This window comes from Humulus lupulus, chromosome 6 (assembly GCF_963169125.1).
Source record: "Humulus lupulus chromosome 6, drHumLupu1.1, whole genome shotgun sequence".
Lineage (NCBI taxonomy): Eukaryota > Viridiplantae > Streptophyta > Magnoliopsida > Rosales > Cannabaceae > Humulus > Humulus lupulus.
In genome coordinates this window covers 104014403-104032077 of record NC_084798.1, presented here as the reverse complement: position 1 = coordinate 104032077, position 17675 = coordinate 104014403, and the positions used below count along the sequence as shown (strand labels likewise).

Below are 17675 nucleotides of genomic sequence, written 5' to 3'. Positions count from 1 at the left end.
GTCTCAAGGTTTCGAATAGAGGATTTGGTCTCAGTCATAAATTGAGTATGAGTATTAGTAAGAGTCAACAAGGCAGCTTGCAGTTCATTAGGCCTCTCAGGTTGAGGCATTGATTGTTGAGGCCTAAGCTGTTGTGATGACAAAGCTTGATTCATAGATGGCTGAGGCATTTTATTCTAAAATTGGCCCTGAAATTGAGGTTGTTGGCCTTGATTATTCTTCCACGAAAAATTGGGATGATTTCGCCACCCAGGATTGTAGTTGTTGAAGAATGGATTATTGAGTGGCCTTTGAAAGTTTCCCACCGCTTGAACTTGGGCATGATCCATTGGGGTGTTATTATTCATACAGATAGGGCACTGATCGACAGAATGAGCACCACCACACATTTCACACCTCACTGCCATCTGAACCGCATTAGCAGATACACTGCTCTGTTGTAACTGCTTTGTCAGAGAGGCTACTTGGGCTGTTAGAGCAGTGATTGCATCCAGCTCATGCACCCCAGCTACCTTTCTAACTCCTGATGATCTTTCCTCAGACCATTGATGATTGTTTGTGGCCATGTCCTCTAGCAGCTCATAAGCACCAGTTGCGCTCTTGCTCATAAAAGTGCCACCTGCTGCAGCATCAATAATGGTTCTGGTTGTAGGACATAAACCATTGTAGAAATTCTGTACTAGCATCCACTGTTCAATGCCATGATGAGGACATCTTCTCAGGAGTTTCTTAAACCGTTCCCAAGCTTCATACAGTGACTCTCCGTCATTCTGGCAAAAGTTATTTATCTCTCCCCTCAATTTAGCAGCTTTGGACGGAGGGAAGAATTTGGACAAAAATTTCTGAGCTAGATCTTGCCAGGTGACAATAGAGTTTGGCTGCAGAGAGTTCAGCCAACTTTTACCTCTGTCCCTTAGAGAAAATGGGAAAAGCCTAAGCTTGATTGCGTCATCACTCACCCCATTATATTTGAAGGTTCCACACAACTCCAGAAAGTTGGACAAATGGGTATGAGGATCTTCAGAGGGCAACCCATTGAATTGCACAGAGGACTGCACCATTTGTAGAATAGCGGGCTTTATTTCAAAGTTGTTGGCCTCTACAGCTGGTGGGCGTATACTATTTTGTACTCCCGTCAAAGTGGGTAGCACATGATCTCTCAGGCTCCTCTCAGCATTGGTCTGAGCCTGAACCCCTTGTACAACTCCAGGAGTTAGAACATTCCTGCCATCCCCGTCATTCTGTGCCATCTTCACAGATTTCTGGGCCTCTCTCTTGTTCTTTCTGATTTGATTGCAAGACTTTTCAATCTCAGGATTCAGAGGAACAAGTGTGTCTTTTCCTTTTCTGCCACGCATATACCAAAATTCACCTGAGATAGACAAATTAAGCAACTAAACAGATTAGAAACAAGAGAAATTAAAATCAAATTAGAATAAAAATTAATTAGACTGATATTGATAATTATTTTCAGTCCCCGGCAACGGCGCCAAAAACTTGTTGCGATATTTTTGCTATGCAAGTGCACACAGTCGCAAACTCGTAATAAAATGGTAAAACCAAGTATCGTCCTCAAGGACTGATTTATCAATTACCAGTCAATTAATTTCTTGTTCTATTTGATGAATTGGAATTCTTGATTTTTGTAAATACACCAAAAGAAACTATAAATTGCAGAAACAATAATTAAAAATTGAATGGAATAACAACTAATAGAAAAACTTTTAATTTAATCACTAAGAAGCAATTAGGATATTCAATCTCATCAACTATCCTCCCTATTATTCCCTAATGCAAAGTGTGAATTCTTCTTCTTTTTACCTAATTCAATTAACAAGTTGATACAACAGCCTATAATCATACTATGAATTATAAACTCAACCTAGGTGACAATTTCCTATATTTCTATGGTAAATTGAACCACACAGGTAGCATTAATCTCAACAACTTAATAACAGTTACACAATTAATTCAGATACTTTCGTTCTAAATTAGAATTATGTCCAATATAACCACAGCAGAATTAAATCTCACTTCTCAGATTTTGATTTAAAAACATATGTAAATGACTAAAGATGGCCAATCAATAATCATTCTATAAGAACAGATTATATGGAATTGAAGAAGATTGAAGAAGAAGAATATAAAAATTGCATTAGTTCATAACAGGGATTCAAGTGATTCAATTAAACATCCTAAACAGAAAATTAGTTCCTAGCCATAGTGCTAATCACAACAGAAATTAAGAATAACATCAGGAAGAAGAAAAACATGTAAAAATACTCTAAGCTTGAATCTTCAAAACCAGCCCTTCTCTCCCTCGTCCGTACGTTCCTTTTCTTCTCCTCTTCGCCATATTAAAACCTAGGATTTCAAATTTTAAAGAGGCGGGCCGCGGCTCGACATACACTATGCCGCGGCCCGTGTCCAAATTCCTGGGCAAAAAGCCCTCTCCATGCTGCGACCCTCTGAAGCCATGCCGCGGCCCGCATCGACGAGTTCTGGGCAAAATGCCCATCTATGCCGCGGCTCTCTATAGCCATGCCGCGGCCCGAGGATTTCCTTAAAAAACAATGCTTCTGTTTCCCCCCTAGCCGCGGCTCCACTTTGCTCATGCCGTGGCTCTTAAGGGATTTCTCAATTCTTCAAGTTTTCATCCCAAAATTTCACCAACACTTCCAAATTGTGTTGAGAACCATTCTTTATCAAAATATGATGAAAAACTTGGTTATTTCTTCCCTTTCTTTGGCATTTTCTTCCACATGCTCAATTCTTCCTGATATTCACAAAGACAGACAAACAAAGCATAAACCCGCACTAAATGAAAGAAAAACGAATTAAAAGACTACTAAAAACATCACCAAAACATAACAAAAACTAGACTCAACAGGCCCCTTTCCCACCAGGTTGTTCCATCTCATTGTCGTGCATTGTGCGGGTGACCACCATGATGAGATTTGATTGGGATTTTGGTGAAAGCACTAATCTCTCCTCTCAATGAAAGCACCAAACTGTTGATGCGGTTTTTCACCAACGGTGAATTAAGAAAATAACAAGGTTGAATTATTGCTTGATAATAAACCGAAATAAGAAATTAACTCTCAAGAACACAGATCTTTTTATGTGGTTCAGTGGTTAAAATCCACCTAGCCCACGAGTCTAGATTATTACTGTTTTTCTCTCTCTATTTTGGCAGAGTTTCAATATTACAGAATAATCGACCCTCCTCCTGTCCAATATTCTAAGTATTTATAGAGAAATTCCTTGGACATGTTTGGGTAGCCACGTGAGTCAATCACAGATTTACATATTTATTACATTTTATATGAAATATTCCCATTTATACTAGGATATGATCTGATCATGAAATAAATGGTCTCCTAATATCTGGGACATTAAATATTACAGACTGGCCATAAATGATCGTATACAATACTCGAGTCTTTGGGGATTCGCCATATGCTCAAGTTACCACGAACTGGATATGTCTCCGAGCTCGTACTGTGGAGGCCGTGCCGTATGAATACCATAAGCTCGCGCTTCGCAACTTATGCATTCCTAGCTCGTATAACCATCGTGAAAATCGTGCTGTCTACGTGGATAATATATGGATTCCTTGGCTATTTCTTCCATGTATTTATTTTCCATCTGTACCCGAGCTGAGTTAGAGACTCGTGCTGAAATTAGGGTACACAAAAATAAACTAGCAACCTATGGCTCTGAGACCAATTGTAAGAAATACTTATTACAGGATATTTATTTATTTTTATGTAATTTACATATTATCAAACAAACATGTAAATTCCTAGAACATGCTCTTATGCAATTGATACAAATACAGAGTAAAGTAAAAAAACACTTACATTACGCAACGAAACTGGAACAACTCCTTCCTTCAATCTCTCTAACCCTTAATTCCTTTTTGTAGTAGAGTATTATCAAGTGATTGAACTAGATCAGCAACACAGTCTTCCTCACCAAACCTTTGATCAACCTAGAATAAGTGTGGGTTGGTTCTCAACACATGAGATAGAGATCTAGAAGAGAAGAAGAAGAGAGAGTGCCAAGAAAGGGTTAGACTGTCTAGGTTTTATCTTGCCCAATGAATCAATTAAGACTGACTTCCTTATGAAAACCCTAGATACCATATTCCTTATATAGGCAACTTAATGGGCTTTATTTAAATTTAAATTAATTAAAATAATAAACAAAAAGATAAAAGTTTTGGGCTCCCACAAATGAACTTGGGCTCAATCTCTTTGTTTTGAATATAAATCCCAATTGGGTCTAAATTCAAAAGCTTTTATTATTATTTTTTTTAATTAATTAATTAAATCCTTATTCAAATTAACTAATTATAATTTGAAACTTGATTTAATATTATTTATTTATATTGACATTAATTTATCAATATTAATAAATTTACCCAAAGATTCTCTTTTATTCTCTAAATCTCATGTCTCTGTAAATTTTCCAAAATTGACCTAGTCAACTTTAAAAATCCTAATTAATAATTAAATCAATTAATTGAGACATTCTAGATGATTTATTCAAAGGTGAAGCGGGGACCATGAATCCATGAAATCAAGCTCCAATAAGTTACTGTGGATTTATTTACAAATAATTTCACTACCTTATTAATTCCTCATGACTCCACTATAGACTCGCAATTGAACTCTTGAATTCATAGAATGTATTTTTCAAAGCATAAATACATTATCTATTGTTATAACCATTATAGTCAATCAATCCTCTATCGATGATTTACTAACGAGATGGGTGCAAATTACCGTTTTACTCCCATCAGTATTTTATCCTTAACTCCCACTAAGTTCCTTATAAATAATATTTATGTGAACTTAATCACAGAAATGAGATCTCAATCATTTAACCTTTTGAACAAAGCAATTAAGGAAATCATCTTTTCACTTCTCATACAGAAATTATAGATTTCATATATAATGAATAATACTCTCACTCAATTACACTACTAAATCTCCAAGATGTAAGTATGGCTAGACCGTAGGGTAAGCTGGTAACGAACAAGTTACAAAATTTAAATAATATAATTAGCAGAATATTATCACTCAGAATTTAGATTGACTTAACCTATGGTCAACATTGTGCCATTGATTAGATTCGATAACAACGATACTTATTTATCAATCAATAATCAATATCAGTCCTAGTTCGATGTAGCCAAATACATCTGATCTTATCTACTTGGTCGATGCCTTGGACAAGACATCACACCTCGAATGTGTAAGTAGATCATATCGTAGATTGCCTAATCAGTGAAAATCCAATGCAATGGTCTAATCATAGGACTCGTTCTTTTGAACATATAATTACAACTATAATCCACTGTGACCTAGTCACTATAATTGTAACAATCCATATGTTTGAGATTTTATAAATATTTGTATTATTTCAATAATCATGTAATAAAACATGCAAGCAACACGATTGTCAAACTAAATGATTTCTACTACTTTTATTGATAATATAAAATCGTGTTACATGTCCGACATGGTTTTATAAAGGCTTAAAATCCAACACTAGTATGCACTCAAAGTTGTTTGAAGGGGAGTCATCAAGGGATTCAATCAAAGGAGTATGTGGATGAAATACAATTTAATGAGTTTCTTGAAGAAGTTAAATAAACTAAACAAACTGATTTTATGATAGTGTTATTTGTTTTACACTTATTTATTTTCAAAAACTTATTTAACTTTTGTTTTTGAATTGTAGACAACAAACCCAAGGTCAAGGCAACACCAAAGGAGAAGACCAGGACTGTTATTATTGAATGATGGATTCAAGCTTTTTATTTTGGTTGAACTTTTTTTAATCTATTCACTATCTAGTTGGTATATGGATAGGCTATTTATCTATTTAATATTATGGATGACTATAATAACTTTAAGACTTATGTTTGGATGAATGTAATATTTTGGGTGGTTAGATATTAACCACCAAGATTTTATTTTCTTGTTCTTATGTTTTAGTTTGATCATCATATTCAAAATTCAATTATTGATTTTAAAAATTAAAATTGAGAGGAATTTTAACTTATAATATTTAAAAAATATGTATAACCCAACCAACCCAACCCACAATATAAATAGTAAAGTTGGGTTATACAATAAAAATATGTTAGATGTGTTATGATTCTCTAGGCCGATGTAATTGGGCTGACTCATTCAAAAGTCCTTAGCTCGGCCAACCCAACTCATATGCAACCTTAATTTTATCACCTCCTATGTATATTACATAAACCGCAATTTACTTCTTCAATTAAAATGTAATGGAATTCTTGCAAGAATGACTGATGGAGCAAATCAAATTTATATTTACTCCTGTAAAAGTATAAATACATTTTTCTTATTTTTTTTTTACATATTTATTATAAAATAAAATAGCTAAAACATATCATTTTAAATATTTAATTCTATTTATAAATTTTTAAATTTAGTTAGAATAATCCATTTTTAATAGAGTTAAAATTCTATTTTGTTTTATAATTTAAATTAAGTATTTGTATTCTCTTAAAATTATATAACAATAGAAAACTATAATTTTAGGTTTCACATAATGTAAAAAAACTCAGGGCTTGTTCGGTATTATTTTCAAAATTGTGTTCTCAGAAATGAGAACAGAAAATAGTTTTTGTAGTTTTCAAAAAACAAGAGGTGTTTGATTAATGTTTTCTAAAAATATTTTTTTAGTTTTATTTTTTTTAAATCTTAAATAAAAAATTAACAAATATATTTACAAAGAGAAAAATATTTTAAAAGTTTGTAATAAATAATGAGATAAAATAATTTGAAAGAAAAAATAATGAAAAATAAGGAGTGAGAAAGTAAGTAGAGAAAATTTGAAGAAATAGAAATTGAGAAGAGAGAAATTGATCTAAGAAAAAATGAGAGAGAAGGTGATGAGAAAGAAAGTGAAGAGAAAGAAATGAGTAGAGAAAAATTGATGAAAGAGGAAATTGCTAGAGAGAAAAATGATGAAAGAGAAAATGAGAATATATTAAGTGATGAAAGAGAAAATGAGGATATAGTAAGTGACGAAAGAGAAAATGATGACATAATAAGTAATGCAAGAAAAAAAAAGGAGATAGAAAATGATGAAAGAGAAAATGGAAATATAGAAAGTGAGAAGAGAAAAAATAGCAAGAGAGAAATTGAAGAGAGAAAAAGTGATGAGAGATAAAATAAGGAGATAGAAAGTGATGAGAGAGAAAGTGACGTGAGAGAAAGTCAAGAGAGAGAAACTAATGAGAGAGAAAATGATGTGATAATAAATTATGTTAGATAATAATAATTAAAAAAGTGATGTGAGAAAAAAAAAGATAGACAAAAAATTTGAGAACATCAGAAAACATTTTTTTGTTGTTCTTAAAATTTTCTGTTTTTTGTAACTTTGTTTTTAAAAATTGTTTTATAAAAACAAAGCCAAACACCCTAACTTGTTTTAAAAAAATAGTTTTTAGCTTATAAAAACAAAAACAATATTTTAGTTAAGAAGTCAAACACCCTCTAAGTTTGTTGTATTCTTTTAATTAATTTTTATTAACTTTGAATATAGGGATATTTGTGGCTTTAATATTGCACCTAAATACAAAAATAAATAAATATTACGGCAAAATAATTTAGGTCATTATTTTAGTGTAGCACGTAGCTAGGTCCAGTCAAAATTTGGGATATTTGTACCAATAATATTTAACACTATGTTTGTCATAATGGAAAAGTGAAAGGAATGAAAACTTAAAGAGAGAAAAGTGAAGAGAGTAAAAATGAATGTGTTTTGTAGGAGAGAAAAATGGATGGAAGAGAATTGTGAAAGAAAATGGGAAAAATACAAAAATCTATCTTTCTAAAAGTGGAGAGAAAATGAAAGAGACAAATTCTCTTAGTAAATTACCAAATAATCCTCACTAATAATTATTAAAATTGAAATTATATAATTAAAATTATAATTTTCACACAAACTAAATTTCTTTCCTTCTTGTTTACCAAACAATATAGAAGAAAATATTCTTTTCATTCCACATTTTTTATCTCTCTTGTTTTTCTTCCTCTCTACCAAACGTTTGGATTGGTGCTCTAAAATCAGGTAATAAGACATTTTTGTTTGGAATTAATAGAATGTTTGAATTACTGTTGAATAATTATAAATATCATAGTATTTCATATTCATTAACGAGAGTATAATCTTGTATGGGTACGGAGGATTAAGATCATAGATAATGAATAAAATTGTTAGGAACATATTAAAGTATGAAATTCTTAATCAATGGTTACTAGTACAATTTACTAAGTATTTTTCTGATAATGCATGTGATCAAGATCCAGATTGCTTATGTGGATAAACATCTTAGTAAATGTACTTTATATAATTAGATTATCTATGACTTGACCGATATGAATTAATTTCTTTTTAAACATATCATTTGCCATAACAATTTAATTCATATAAAAAAGATCATCATAAGTAGATCAGTCTAAATCTTGAGCAGTCAAGAACTCTTTTTCATGTCTATTGGGTCTTTTGATTCACTCGTTAACGTCTCTTAGTATAATGAGGCTAGTAACTTTTGTTTTAGTATAAATGGCTGGGAACATGATCTTACAAGACTAGAATCCAAGCTTTCCTGACATATCGAATATTGGTTCTCTTAAGGGTTAATTCTAGAACTAAATAATTGTTAAGCTCAAATTTATAAAATGATTATAAATTAATTATTCACTAGTGAGTTAATTGTACTTAAGGAACAAGAGGTAATTAGAAGGGTAAAACGATAATTTTGACCAGCTCTAATCAGCGAACTAATAAATTTGAGGACAAATTTACATGAATTGGTTATATCAATCGAAAAATTGCGATAATTCTGTAAATATAATTATATAATTGCTAAGAGTGCAATTCTATATTTATAGTGGAGTAATAATGAAATTATTAAGTAAGATTACTTAATTAAAGAGTTTAAATAATAATTTAGTTTATTGGTGCTTAGTATTATAGGTCCATGGTTTCCAAATCACCTCTATACTACACTATCAAGAGTGATGATATAATTGACAAATTAAAAGGAGAAAAAGACTTAGTTATCAAGGAATTAATTTTCGAGAGCCAAGTTGTAATTATGTGTAATTAATTAAATAAACTAATATGTTTTATTTGAAAACTTTATATTAGTTGTTTTAAATATTAATTAACTTTGGGTTAGTTAATATTGACAATGAAAAAATATTAATTTATTATATGATAATAAATTCTTTAAATTATAAGATAAAGTTAGTTTTGAATTAACTGATATTTATGCATTTGTGAAATATTATATTATTTTAATGCATAAATATATTGTCTTATTAATTGAATAAATAAATGAGAAAAAATTGGGGAGACACATGTTTGTCACACACCCAGACATTGTGATTGCATAGTGATTGGCATGTGACACATGTCACAGCCCAGTTTGTTCAATTCAAATTTTAATTGTTAAGAATTTGAATTATTTATTTTTTAAATAATTAATTAAATTTGATTAAAATATTTATTAAATAATTTTAAATTTTAAAATCCTAATCAATTTTGATTTAGTCTAATTTCGTTAGATTAATTTTAGGTTTATAAAGTTTAAATTCTATATCGTAAAAAGAAGCGATACATGTTATGAGCTTTTTGAGAAAACCTCAAAAATTACAATACTCTTTCAGAACATATGTCTTCTCCAAACCTCTCTTAATATCTGTGTTAAGTACAACAAGAGAGTCTAAATTTTGTCCATAATATCTTATGCACCCACACACATCCTTGTTTGTTGAGGATTGGCTTGGAGTATTTTGGTGTGAATATCAAAGTTATATCATTAGATTGGATGATCGTTATTGTTTTACAAAAAGATAAGGATGAATCTTGATAGGCTACGAGAGGTATGATTATATGTTTATCAATCTTGATTTAATGTATGGGTACACATGTGATATTGGATATGGTATTGATTAAATTTGTTTATTCTCACATTTCTGATGCACACTCTGATTTATACAAGCAATACCAACATAAGTTATGGAAATTGTTGCATTTTATTTTATTTTTATGACAAAAATACTTGAATAAAGATTTAGGTGAGGGCATTGGCACCTGGTTATTTACTCTCCATTAGGCATGTACATTGCACTTTTGATTGATCTAAATAATTTAAATAATATTTACATTATTAAAAAAAATTGACCAATGAAAAAGTGCCACGTAAGTACCTAACAAAAAAGTGTTACCAACCAGATATCGACTATCGCACTCGAATCTTGATTTTATTCTTTTGAATGTAAGAAAAAATAGATATTTAAGTGCAACAATCTGCATAACTTAGGTATTATCTCCACAAATATTTAAACATTATTCAATTCAATTAGATAAAGCAACAAAGGTACATGCTTGATGAAGAGTTACAGTTGGGTACCAATAGTTGCACCAAATGAATGACATGTGTATTGTTACCATAAAAAATGGTCCTATGTGGTTGTGGGGCTGCTCGACGCGGGCTGGTGTTGGGTTATGGCTTAAGGGTTTGGGTTTGTTCAATGGTGGGATGGTGGTTGTGGTGGGACATCAACTTAGGGCTTTGGGGTCTCGACCTCGGACTAGGCTTATCCAGTGGCCTTAGCCTTGTTAGCTCTGTGGCTTTGGGACAACTCCTCTGGTGGCCAGTTGTGGGGTGCTTTGGTAGGTGCTTGGGGAGGCTTGGTGGTGATGCTCAATTCCAGATCTTTGTGATGTTATGTGGTTGTTCCTTTTAAGTTTTTCTTATTTTGTTTTTTAGTTAGTTTGTTTGTTTCTTTTGTGTTACTGTAATAATGGTGTTGTAACGCCCTAATAAACTTGGACCATTACACTGTGTGTTTAAAATTGTGCTCAACTCGTTAAGCGAGTCGTTTGGACTAAAACATGTAATTAGGGTTAATTAAAAAATTTGGTATAAATTTTTCTGGTCAAACAAATTCTACTTTTCATTAAAAGATTTTGTATGTACACGGGAAGCCAAAAAAAAAAGTTTATAACTGATACAAGTGAAAATAAGCAAGGTACACAATAGTCGTCCTAAGCAGCAAAACCACTAAACCCTAGATCCAAAAGAATTCTCGACCGTGGTAGTCGAGCAGGCTGCCTATGTACACGTCACCCCCGAAGCTCTCCAAGTCATTGCTGGTCCAGTTTCCCCTTGCCCTTACCTGCACTACATAGCACCTGTGAGCCAAAGCCTAGCAAGAAAACACAATTAAGCAAATAGACAATTGACATATTATAAATATAAACAACCTGTTTAATAATTATAAACAACATTCAATCTATTTAGGGCCACCCAAGTGCGCATTCATACATATATAGAGCTGAACAAGTGTAACTGACGTTCCGGTCTCTTTTCAAGCTGCCATAGGGTCGTACCAGTGCATACCACACTTCCAGATATAAACAGACATACATTACATACATAACACAATTATGTACATAGTTATTCATAACCAAACAAACATTTCAAATCAAATTTATAGCAATGTTCAATCACATGGGGCAGTTTTCTTACCTCGAGTTTTGTGTGAATGATGATATGGCCTCAAGTGCGATCGCGACCCCGAGCCTTGCGGAAATCTAGTCAATACATAAATATATATTCATCATAAACTAACCCCAAATCCGGAGTTCCAATCCAAACTCTAACTCTTAGAATAATTGTTCCCAAGCAACGAAGTACTAAAAACGTTCCCTAAGCCCCCCAAGCGGGCCCCTAAAACGAATTCCCAAGCCTCCTAACCTCATTCCCAAAATTCAGAAAAATAACTTTTCGGGGCACCTGGCGCGGTCGTGCCCATAGAAAAATTGGGCTTTCTAGGGCACTCGTGCAATCGCTTCAACCCCTGGCATGATTGCGCCCCTCATCTCAAAATCCAACCCCAAACCAAATTTCACATTTTCTGGGACACTAGTGCGGTTGCACGACAACCTTGCACGGTCGCAGTAGGTCGCCAGAAACCCAAAAATACCCAGAAACCAATGTGTTTTTCCCTAATTCAGGAACCACGATTTCCCCTACATTCACAAACCCAAAAATCGACCCAAAGCCGATTTTCTAACAAGTTTATGACCAGAAAACACCTCATACTTACCAACAAAACAAAACCCAAGTCCCCACTTACTCAAAATTCAACAAAGTACACACAAAACATCAAAGATATCTAGCTTTGTACCGTTGAGATTTGAACTCAAGCTCACCCTCTTCAAATCCAAGAACCCCAACAGAATCCACAGCCTCAATGGTGTTCAAATATCCTAGCAAGTTACAAACAAATCCTTTTCCTCAAAATCATCATCTAAACCTACCAATTTTAACTTAGAAATCAATACATCAAAATCCATGACAAACAAAAAGAAATGAACCACTAGCCAAGAACTAACCTCTGAATGATGAATCTGAATTTGATGCCAAATGATGCTACTCCCAGTAGTTCAAATTTCCAATTTGATGCTCCAAACTTTCAAAAATCCCCAAGACTCCCAACCAAAATGGTCCCTAGCTTCAATGTTGCTCTTTATGGAAATGCTTGAGAAGACCACCCAAAACCAAAGTGACCTTGCCCCAAAATCATGAGTAGCCTAACTCAGCCAAGCAGGTCAAAAGACCATAATACCCTCACTCTATAATTCTTCTTCAAAGTATTCCCCAAAGGCAAATTGGTCATTTTGCCACCAATTCTACTAAACCTCAATTAACATCCTAAATTCTCAATTAATGCTACTAATCTTCCAAATACTAATATTATCCTCACCAATGTTCCAATAATTCCCAATATACCCAAAATTACCTAAATACCCCTTGGCTCACCCCGAGCTGGGTATTTCTCCCCGTTGTGACTTTTTCGCCGAATCACTCTAAAGGGTCGACTCGAGCCGAGTATCGCAAATATATCCACATAATAATGTGGTTTGAATCACATAGCATACAAAATTCCAATTATACCCTCAACAGATCAAAATTACGAAAATATCATTTTTAACGAAAACGGACCCACAAGCACATTTAGTACACATAAGCATGCATATTATAATATAACTCATATATTTTACATAATCACAAATACATTCAATTAAATTCGCATATAAATCTAATTATGCCGTCCTGAACCACTAATCAATGCACTAAGCCTTCTTAGAAAATTTGGAACATTACAACTATCCCCTCATAGAAATTTTGTCCTCCAAATTTACCTGAACAGCTCGGGATGTTGATCTCGTATATCTGATTCTATCTCTCAGGTTGCTTCCTCGACCTTGTTGTTTCTCGATAGAACATTAACTAGAGGAATCGTCTTGTTCCTCAAAACCTTGTCTTTTCTATCTAGGATCTGAACCGACCGCTCCTCATAAGAAAAATCTGTTTGTATCTCCAGATCCTCATAACCCAGCACATGGGTCGTGTCCGACACATACTTCCAAAGCATTGAGACGTGAAACAGATCATGGATTCTTTATAATGACGAGGGAAAAGCCAATCTATAGGCTTCCTGCCTGATCCTGTCCAGGATCTCGAAAGGTCCCACAAACCTACGGCTCAGCTTGCCCTTCCTCCCAAACCTTTTTACTCCCCATAGTGGTGAAACTCGAAGAAAAATTTGGTCCCCTACCTGGAACTTCACGTTCCTACCCTTAGGGTCAGCGTAGCTTTTCTGTCTACTATGTAAGGCGAGCATTCAAGCTCTGAACAATCTCAGAATCCAAGTACTTCCTCTCTCCCATTTCATCCCAATGAATGGTGCTACTCCAATTGATTATTGATAGATTTTATTGTATGCAAACTCAATCAATGAAAGTTGTTATTGTAACAACCCCGCTGGCCACTAATGTTCAGCCTTCACCTGCTGACGGGTTAGACACCTTGCCACATAGTCAATAACATCTCTCCTCATCCCAGGCCACAATTAGAAGACTTTAGGTCCTGATACATCTTCGTGGTGCCTGGATGTAATGAATATGGTGTGGTATGAGATTCATCAATAATCTTCCATCTGATACACATGTCTGTCGGAACACTGATTTGATCCTTGTATCTCAGAAAACCCGTCTCCGTAATAGAATAATCCTTATCTACTCCAGCTAGGACATCCGCTATAGTCTTTATCAACTGGTAATCATTCATCTGGCCTTCCTTTATTATTTCCAAGAGAGTGGACTGCAAGGTAATATTAGCCAATATGCCCACCACCAACTTTATTCCTGCTCTAGTCATGTCTTCTGCTAATTCCTTCGATATCTGCTTTGAACCGAACAACTATCTTAGACATCTCCTACTCAAAGCGTCTGCAACCACATTGGCTTTGCCTAGATGGTAAAGAATCTCACAACCATATTCTTTTACCAACTCCAACCAATGTCTCTATCTCATATTTAATTCCTTCTGAGTGAAGAAATACATCAAACTCTTATGATCGATGTATATCTCACACTTTTCTCCGTACAAATAATGTCGCCATAATTTCAGTGCAAATACCACTACTGCTAACTCCAAATCATGAGTAGGGTATCACTATTCATATTCCTTCAACTGTCATGATGCGTAGGCAATCACCTTCCCAGTCTCTATCAACATACATCCTAACCCAAGTCTCGATGCAATACAATACACCACAAACTTGCCCCCACCTAAAGGAAGGCTCATCATCAGAGCAGTAATCAGTCGTCGCTTCAACTCCTAGAGGCTATTCTCACATCTGTTTGACCATACAAACTTCAAGTTCTTGTATGTAAATTCTGTCAGTGGTATAGCAATCTTTGAGAATCCTTCCACAAAGCACCGATAATACCCTACCAACCCAAGGAAATTCCTAATCTTAGATGCATTCCTTGGCCTCGGCCAGTCCTTAATTGCTTCAATCTTGGCCGGATCTACCTCGTTCTCATCTCTATTAACAATGTGACTGAGGAATGTCACCTGCGCTAACTAGAACTCGCACTTCTTAAACTTGGCATACAACCAATGCTCCCTCAACCTCTGTAATACTAATCAGAGGTGATGCTCATGCTCTGCCTCTGTCTGAGAGTAAACTCGGATATCGTCGACGAAAACAATCACAAATTGATCCAAATAATCCTTGAACACTCTGTTCATCAAATCCATAAACACCGCTAGGGCATTGGTCAACCCAAATGACATGACTAAAAAATCGTAATGCCCGTACCTCGTACGAAAGATCGTCTTCAGAATTTCCTCCTCTTTGATCCTCATCTGGTGATAACCAGATCGAAGATCAATCATCGAGAACACCGTCTTACCCTACAACTGGTCAAACAGATCGTCAATCCTCGATAATGGGTACTTATTCTTAATAGTCAGTTTGTTCAACTCCTTGTAATATATACACATTCTCAGGGTCCCATCCTTTTTCTTCACAAACAAAACTGGTGCACCCCACAGTGAGAATCTAGGTCTGATAAATCCCAGATCCAGTAATTCCTGTAACTGTACCTTCAACTCCTTCAATTCTTAACAAATCAAGAATCCATCTTTTACATCATGCTTCACAAAATTTATACAATAACCATACATGTTTAAATATATACCAATAAATCACAAACCCTAACATGTTTCTAATATGCATGGGTGACACAAAAAATCAAACAACTCATCATGGATTACACCCTTTTAGCCAAATCCCTCATCATCTTCTCATGTTTTGTTTTTGCATCTTACAAGATCATGAAGAAAATATCACAACCCTAAACATATCCCTAGGCCGAAACACACCTAGGATTCAATCAACAAAATATATCACAAAATTCTCCTGCTTTATAAGAACCAAATCATTAGGTCTATATCAAGAACATACAACAAGATTCATTGTTTAAACTCATCATGATTTTAAAAAAAAAATCATCTCTAAAACCAAAGGCGTGATTTCCAATGTTCATAAGAAAACAAGAACCCTAGAGCATGAACCCAACATAGCACATGAAAAAAAATATGATAGAATCCCCTACACATGCTTAGTCGAAACCCCTATAGGCAATAATACAAAAAATTAAAACTAATAAACAACAATCAATCAAAGGAGAGCAAAACAATATATCATCATTCTCAAACAATATTCTCAAATCAAAAGAAACAAAAGATAAGAACAACAAAACCATATGACCAGAAAGGGGTTTACCCATTACCTCTCTTGCTAGAACCCAAGGACCAAAACAATGGCCACCACCTTTGATCAAACTCTCCTAAGGATTTCGAAAATCAAAACAAAGAGAAGGAGGGAGTTCTTAGCATCAAGAAAATAAAGATATATTTTAGAGGATTCAAACCATAAACTTAGGAACACTTACCCAAGACCTTCAAAATCCTCCTCTTCTCTTCTCCTTCTTTCTCTTTTCTCTCTCTCTAGTTCTTGTCCTCTCCCTCTCTCTCTCTTCTCTCTTGCACGCCAGCCCAAGGAGCATAATGCTCTTCCCTTCTTTCCTTCCCTCTTTATTCTAACCTAGCCCATAATGGCCTAAGGGAAAAATTGGTAAGTTTCCTCATTGTGTTTATTTTCTTTTAATTTTTATTTTATTTGATTTTCTCTTAATTGGTAGGAAATAAAGATGACAACCTCCCATACCCTTTATATCTATTGTCTTCAATTTAATTGCCAAATAAAATAGGAATAGAATCACTCTCTTTCCCACTATGCTTCACACGCTCAAGCTATTTCCTCTTCTTATTTTATTTTTTTTCTTTCATTTTAATTAACTAAAAATATTTCTAATAATAGAAAAATAAGAGTGTGTAGAAAATTCCATTTAAGTGCACCATGAAACCATGCACATGCACACACTCAATCACCAGGGTGCATCACTACCTACCATGCACCTTGGTGCATTAAATCAAAACTCACTTTATTCACAAAATTAAAAATAAATTAAAAATTAACAATTAAATTCACAAAATTCTACCAAACAATTCTAACAATTAATTTAAACAAATAAATAAAATAATTCATAACACTTAACAATTAAATTAAATAAAGCACAAAATTTAATAAATAAATAAAAAAATTTGGTGCGCTACACTATACCCTCCTTAAAAGGAATTTCGTCCCGAAATTCTTTCTTACCAAATAATTTAGGGTATCTTTCTCTCTTGTCCTCCTCCAACTCCTACGTTGCTTCTCGTTCTGTACCATTCTTCCACAGGATCTTAACTAGTGGAATCCTTTTGGATCTCAGTTCCTTGATTCCCTTTTCAATAATACGCTCTGGTTGTTCATCATAACTAAGGTCTCGCTTCAGTTGTATCGGCTTGTAACTCAAAACATGAGAGGGATCTGACACATACTTACGCAACATTGAGATGTGAAAGACGTTACACGTTTCGGCTTGTGCTGGGGGCAATGCTAAACGGTAAGCGACTTGCCATACTCTGTCCAAAATCTCAAATGGAACTATATATCTAGGGATTTACTTCCCTTTCTTTCCTAAACGCATAACACCCTTCAACAGCGAGACTTTCAAGAATACAAACTCGCCCACTGAAAACTCGATGTCCTCTTTAGGTCAGCGTAACTCTTTTGCTTACTCTACGCAGTAAGCATCCTTTGGTGAATCTTCTCGATCGGCTCACTGGCTTCCCTAACTGCCTCAAG

General features: G+C 34.3%; 1 non-coding gene across 1 annotated transcript; it reads left to right on the top strand.

Moving 5' to 3' along the window:
• The first annotated feature begins 696 nt into the window (after window positions 1-696).
• On the top strand, window positions 697-803 carry LOC133787557 (small nucleolar RNA R71). Its single transcript, XR_009872572.1, has one exon. It is a non-coding gene; the product is annotated as a small nucleolar RNA R71 (small nucleolar RNA).
• Window positions 804-17675: the final 16872 nt, after the last annotated feature.